The sequence below is a fragment of the Heterocephalus glaber genome, unplaced genomic scaffold (genome assembly GCF_053883595.1).
Source record: "Heterocephalus glaber isolate CG9 unplaced genomic scaffold, H.glaber_assembly_v1.0 deba00000331, whole genome shotgun sequence".
In the NCBI taxonomy this organism is placed as follows: Eukaryota; Metazoa; Chordata; class Mammalia; order Rodentia; family Bathyergidae; genus Heterocephalus; species Heterocephalus glaber.
The window spans coordinates 40,047,156-40,053,982 of NW_028258142.1; the positions used below are offsets into that span (position 1 = coordinate 40,047,156).

Below are 6,827 nucleotides of genomic sequence, written 5' to 3' on the forward strand. Positions count from 1 at the left end.
TCACACATCTCAGGAATAAGAAAATAAGAAGTGCTATAACGTATCATAAATACATACGGACTTTTGTGACACATCTGCCCCACTCACTCTCCATACTTTACCCATATTCCCCAACCTGCCTGGAGTTCATGTACAAATGAATTTGAAGAAAATGTTTATAAACATCATTTTTACGCCTATAGTTTAAGTAAGCAATTTGGAATGATAAATTCTACAGTAATGAAACTGTAAGATTTAGAGAAAGTCTTACTTTTTTACTTTAAAGTATACATAGACCAAAAATATGTTTTTGTTTTTGTTTTTTTAATTTCAAGTCTCAGAATTATGAGCATTGAAGTCTTGGTTATCTTACAAAAAAAATAAAACATCCGGGCATCTGCTCTGCTCCGCCGTGTACTTCCACGACTTCCTTTAACTTATTCTTCTCTAAACATGTCGTAGAAACTGTCACAAGAGCCTGCTAAAAAATGTACAGTAGTTTCAGTTATTTGTGGCTAGTAAAGTTTCAAAACTATTGAACAGAAAATTGCAAAAATCAGCAATTTATAAGTTTTAAATCACATTCCTGATGAAATCTCAAGATGTCTCACCAAGGATGTGAACCATCCTTTTAAGACACGCGTGCTATATAGTTTACCCAGACTTTAGCCACTTAGTGGCCACCTAGTTTATCATCTAGTTCACCGGATCAGTTGTTGCAGTATCATGGTAGTTGTGTTCAAAATATCCTAATTTGACTTATCAATGGCTCAAGACACAAGATTAGTGGTGCTGGCAATTTGGATATGGCAAAGAGAAGCCGTAAAGTGCTTCCTTTAAGAGCAAAGGGCCGAATGGGGTGGGGGTGGGGGTGTGGGGGGGAGCTGCTGCCGCCACCGCCTCCCGGGTGGGCACTCTTCACTGTGGACGCTGGCGTCCCCGGACTACGGTTTTTATCACCTTAAATGGTTTTGAACCAATGAGGCTGTGTCCTCCTAAAAAGACTGACAGCCCATTTCCTAAATCATAGAGTTAGTGGACAGATTAATATTGGGTTCATAGTGGCGTAATGCTCGCAGACTCTTGCGAGTTCCCTAAAGTTCTTAGAGGACCGTTTTGCCTTTTGAATCAGAAAGTTGCAAAGTTCCATAAAGAATGGCCCTCGTGGATAAGCAGAGTCAAGTGAAGGCGATTGGACAGATTCCGCCCCCAAATCATGAACGACTCCCTGCACCCTGCCCCCTGGTGGCCCTGCTGGACGGCCGAGACTGCAGCATGGAGATGCCTAGTCTGGAGGACCTGGCCACTGTGGCCTTCTGTGACGCACAGTCCTCACAGGACATCCGTGAAAAGTTGTTAAACGAGGCCGCAGGTGCCAGGATATACAGCACCCTCACCCTCACCAGGGGAGACTTGGAGAAGTTCCAGGGTCTGAGGGTGATCATTGTGCTGGGCAGCGCCTACGACAACATGAACATCAAGGCTGCTGAAGAGCTTGGGATCTCTGTGTGCAACATCCCATCTGCAGCTGTGGAGGAGACGGCCGATTCCATCACCTGCCACATCCTCAATCTGTACAGGCGGAACACGTGGCTGTACCGGGCACTGTGGGAAGGGACGAGGGTACAGAGCATGGAACAGATCCGCGAGGTGGCCTTAGGAGCAGCTGAATCTGTGGAGACACTGGGCTTCATCTGCTTTGGTTGCATAGGGCAGGTGGCTGCTGTTGGAGTCAAGGCCTTTGGATTCAGCGTCATATTTTATGACCCCTACTTGAAGGATGGCATACAGCAATCCCTAGGAGTGCAGAGGATCTACAACCTATAGGATTTGCTGTATCAGATTGACTGTGTCTCCTTGCACTGCCATCTTGGTGAACATAACCACCACCTCATCAGTGACTTTACTATAAGGCAGATCAGGCAAGGGGCATTCCTAGTGAATGCAGCCCAAGGTGGCCTGGTGGACGAGAAAGCCTTAGCCCAGGCCCTCAAAGAGCACAACATACCAGGGGAAGTCCTTGATGTGCTCGAATCTGAGCCTTTTAGTTTTGCTTAGGGTCCACTGAAAGACATAGCAAATCTCATCTGTACTCCCCACACAGCCTAGTACAGTGAAAAAGCATCCCTGGAGAGGAGGGAGGCAGCTGCCACTGAAAAGATTGCATCCCAGAAAGCTTAAGAAACTGTGTCAACAGGAATTCTTCATCGCATCTGCAGCCAGCAATTCATTCTGAGCTCTATGGTGCCACATATAGGTAGGTCTCCACCAGACATGGTAGGTGTGGCTCTGGGGACTTTCTGCAGCCATGGAAGGGATTATTTCTGGAGACATCCTGGAGACTCACAACTTCACTATGGTGGCACGTCCTACCTGAGCTCCCTTTCCCAACCAGCCTACAAAACATGGAGACAGTAGAGAGCACCCCAAGGAGCAATTGCAGAGAGTACTGAAAGGTAATCATTTGGATAAACTTGGGACCAGGAGACAATGAAAAATGGATGACCTAAGAAAAAAGCCTTTGACAGTCTTTTTAACTGATCCTGGACCTATATATACCCTTGACATTGCAGTATTAAATCTACAAGAGCTAGAAAACTGAAGATGTCTGCTGACAGAGGCACTGGAAGACTAGGATGTGACTTGTTAATGATCAACTTCTATTATTGTGTTTTAAGTTTTATTTGTGCATCAAATCACAAAGAATAAATAGAGCTTTTTCCTTTATCAGTCCCTTGGACGTAGCAGGTCCTGAGCACCTTGCCCTAGAATGTTGCATCAAGAATTCCAAACACTGGGGCCTGGGATTTAGATCAGTGATTCTGCCACCTGCCTGCCTTGTAAGCACAAGGTCCCAAGTTCAATCCCTGGTACCAAAAAATTATAATAATAATAATAGTTGCAAACATCAAAATAAAAAAAAATGTTAAGAGGAAATCCACAGCTTATGACTCTTGTCCCTTTGGTCTACTGGGGCTTGTTGATTCTTTTTATTATTAGGAAGATTAAATTATTACAAGATGGGGACAAAACTGCCTGTTAGACATCTGAGCAAGTAGGGTTGTAGAGTACAGGGTCCTGCAGGGAAAGGTGTCTCTCACATCTGAACTACATACTGAGCACACAGGTTGGCTGTTACTTCAGTGATACCCTTTGATGATGTAAAAAAAGAAAATTGTTAAGTTTCACACGCTGTACTCAAATATATTTTCCCAGTTTCAGATCCTCAGCTGTTTTATTGAGTGGAAGGTCTTGAACTGTAAGGGTTCAAGAAAAGTAATGTTGCATTTCTTTATGTCTCAGGAAACACTTTTTGTAGTAACTTGTCAGGTTCTTTATGAACAAACCCACTTTTTTAGACATTGATAAATTATTTTCTTCATGTGATATTTTATATGGGAACACTTCAGATGTGTTATTAGATCTGACTAATTTTAACAAATCCTATTAGATTTGTATCAACTAGTTACATGTTCTATTCATAATCTTTTGTGAATCATTGCCTTTTTGTTTAAAAAGATGGCCTATTTTGACTCTTTGTATAGGTGCATACAAAGTTTTTGTTTTGTGACAAAAGAAAAATTTTAAACTGTCCCAAACAGAAAATATTGGCTATCAGAAGTATGTTTTGTTTTAATGTGAGTTATCATTGCTCTATTTGTTTATTGTAAAGGTGGACATTTAGCATTCAGTGCAGTTTCAATAATAAATTATAAGAAGTAATTAAAATTTCTGTTAAAAAAGATTAAAGGTTAAAGTTCTCAATAAGGAAAGAAAAACTATAAATCATATGCTGGGTTTGCTAAGCTCTACAAGAAGAATGAATCTTTCTACAGGAAGAATGTGGGTTTATGAAGAAAGAAAATGAAATCTGTACTAGTTCTCCCATTACACTTCAAACTGCAAAAGGTCTGGCCACAATGCATGGTAAGTGTGTAGTTATAAAGGAGAAAAGCTACTTGTCTACATGGTACTATCTATCCATGGTTTCGGGGATGCACTGGGGGTCACAGACTATATAACATGGATAAAGGGGCAGCACTGCAATATCTTCATAGAGAATCCAAGTGGTTTCTTATAATCCTCACTTTCTTTCTAAATTTCATCTCACCATCTTTTAATACTCCTTTTACATGCTTCCCAGTCAACAGTTTTCAGAACTCTTAGTGGGCTGGGGAGAATGTGAAACACAAAGCTCTGGGAAATTTTTATTTAGTGAAATGTTTTCATTTCTGCTTTTCAGCCACCTTATCAATTCTCTTAGTTTCTCGACATTCTCAATATTAATTACATTAGCAATTTACAGAGTCTTCTGCTGCTCTATATTGTTATCCAGCTGTGTGGAAACTTTGAAATAATTTAAAGCAATAATCCATTACTCCTTTTTAGTGTTTCTGAGGTTTTGATTTTTCACTTAATAAAGTCTATTGTGTTCTTTTTGAAATTTATTTTTATTAGTACATGTTTGTATTACATACTGATTACACTCATTTTCAGGAAGTGGCACACATCCATAACACTTTTTAATTCTTTTTACTTCCCTTTCTCCACCCCTGCCTCCCCACACTCTTCACGGGAACAAAGAGGAAGTTGATTGGTTATGCCTCCTCTGGGTAAAATTTTCACAGCAACAGCTCATGCAAAGGTTCAAAAACCTCAAAATCATATGTTAAAAGTATAGAGGTCTTATTCCTGAACATCTTACTTAATAGAGGGCATAGAATGGAGGAAAATCTATTGTAAAATAGCTACATTGCATCCACAAATGAACTCAGACCTTAGATGATACTACTGAAATCCTAGATAGAATGGTTGTTGTACTAAAATAGTTTAGAGCACAGTTCATTGGAGTAAGAGTGGATAGAATATAATTTTCAACTTTTCATGCTCTGAACAAAGGGACTCACATCTATGTAGCAGGCACAAGTTGCCTGATCAAATGCTATTCCCTTCCCTTTGTTTTTTTGGGTTTTTTTTCACGTAGGAGGTTGTGTCATTTGCTTCCCTGGCCTCCTCTAAATTTAGCAGGAGCTCCATGACTCAGTGCTGCCCAACAGGACTTAAATGAAACTCTGTTGAAGTGGTTTTAGGAGACTATTACAAGGTAAACTGAGGCATGAAAAAAGTTTAGAGTTTATTTGAGTAAACAGTGAATAAATCCAGCAGCTTCAAATTAAAACTAGTTCAGAGGCTCTTCTGAGGGGGCAAAAGAGAAGTGTTTCATAAGATGAACATAGAAGTAAAGCAAAGGATAAATTTGGTTAGTTATACAGTTGCCTTACTTGGTCTGTTTTCTAGAAAAATTCCAAATTATAGTTATAGATGCTTCTGGTCCTGATTAGTTAGCCTGCCTTAAGTTTCATTTTCCTTTAATTCAAGACTTTGTTAAAAAAAGAAAAAAAAAAAAACTTCCCAAGCTAAGTTTCACTTATGTTTGAAAACCAAGGAAAGTTAAGGTAACTTTTTTTGTGTGATAATTAGCTTTGTCTGCTCAGGGATTCTTCCGGCTTGGTCTCTATTTTAATTTCCTTAAAAGGAAACTTTAACATTGCAGATTCAAGGGAATAGAGTCCTTTCTCTTTTCCCACTTCTTGAATGAGGGATATGTATCTGCATCAGGATGATCATTTTTCAATAATTTGAGTCAAAAGGTATGAGACAAAAATCCATAATCTAAGATAGGGGAGCTGGAAAAATGACCTGAGCTTGATCCTCTAATAACATTTCTACACTATGAGACCAACGTCAGTGAAACTTGAGTGGGAGAAGTTACTGCTTTTTGGAATAAATGCAACCAGCTCTTCTTTGTCTTGGTACCAAATGTGTTACTTAGTCATTGTTTCTCAACTTGAACGGATCATAATATTCCCTGAGGGATGGTCAAGATTCCAGTTTTCTGAATTTCCTCCTTTAGAAAATCTGTTAGACTAGGACTGGGATACAAGTCAGCATTTACATATTTAATTATTATTCCAGATGGGGCCAGGGATTTAGCTCAGTGGCACTGTCCCTGCCTCGCAAGCACAAGGTCCTGGGTTCGATCCCTGGTACCAACAAATAAATAAATAAATTATTATTCCAGATAAACCTCAGTTCATAGTTTCTCAAATTTGTGCAATGAAAAGGCATCTTTTAAAGAAAATGATGTTAGTAATCTAGAATTTTGGCTCTATTCTCCTCTCGGTGTTGGTCAATGCAAGCATAAGGTAAACTCGTAAAAATATAAAGCTGAGAATATTTCACGGTGCTTCTCATTACTTTCTCCTGTCTGAGGTCTGGGCTCCTGGCACCTTAATATACTATCCCACCTCCATCCATCAACATTTCCAATTTTCCTGACACTGGACATTGTCCCTTTTCTTTTCCTGATGGAATTCTTGATTTCCCTAGAATATTCACCTCTCATGTGTCACTTTCTCACTTTACAACTCTCCTTCAATCCTTCTGCTCCTCTTTATTCTATGATTGACTCTCCCTGAGAACCCATTTGTGATCCCTTATTATGAAGAATTCCCTATAAAAATAAATTATATTGTGCTGTGTTTGGGAGATAAACTTGATGGGGTAAACAGCTGTACACAGCAGCTTTGTGCAAATAAGTTTAAAGCAAAATCCAACCAGCTGCTCAGCATGAACCCTCTGAGAGCTGAGATCAGCTGTTGTACTACCCAAGCACTACCTTACAGAATGCCAGTCTTGCTGGGAGAAAGATGAATGAACACTACAGCCAGTGATCAAGGCAGCAGCAGCAAAAATTTGCAATGTCCAAAAATGGGTGTTATCATGATCATATTTCTTTATTCATATTGGCACATATTATCAAGGACAAACCAAAATTATATTAGGAG

General features: G+C 39.7%; 1 pseudogene; it reads left to right on the plus strand.

The window, feature by feature from the left end:
• The first annotated feature begins 1,134 nt into the window (after window positions 1–1,134).
• Window positions 1,135–2,473, plus strand: LOC101701406 (C-terminal-binding protein 2 pseudogene; annotated as a pseudogene).
• The last annotated feature ends 4,354 nt before the right edge of the window (window positions 2,474–6,827 follow it).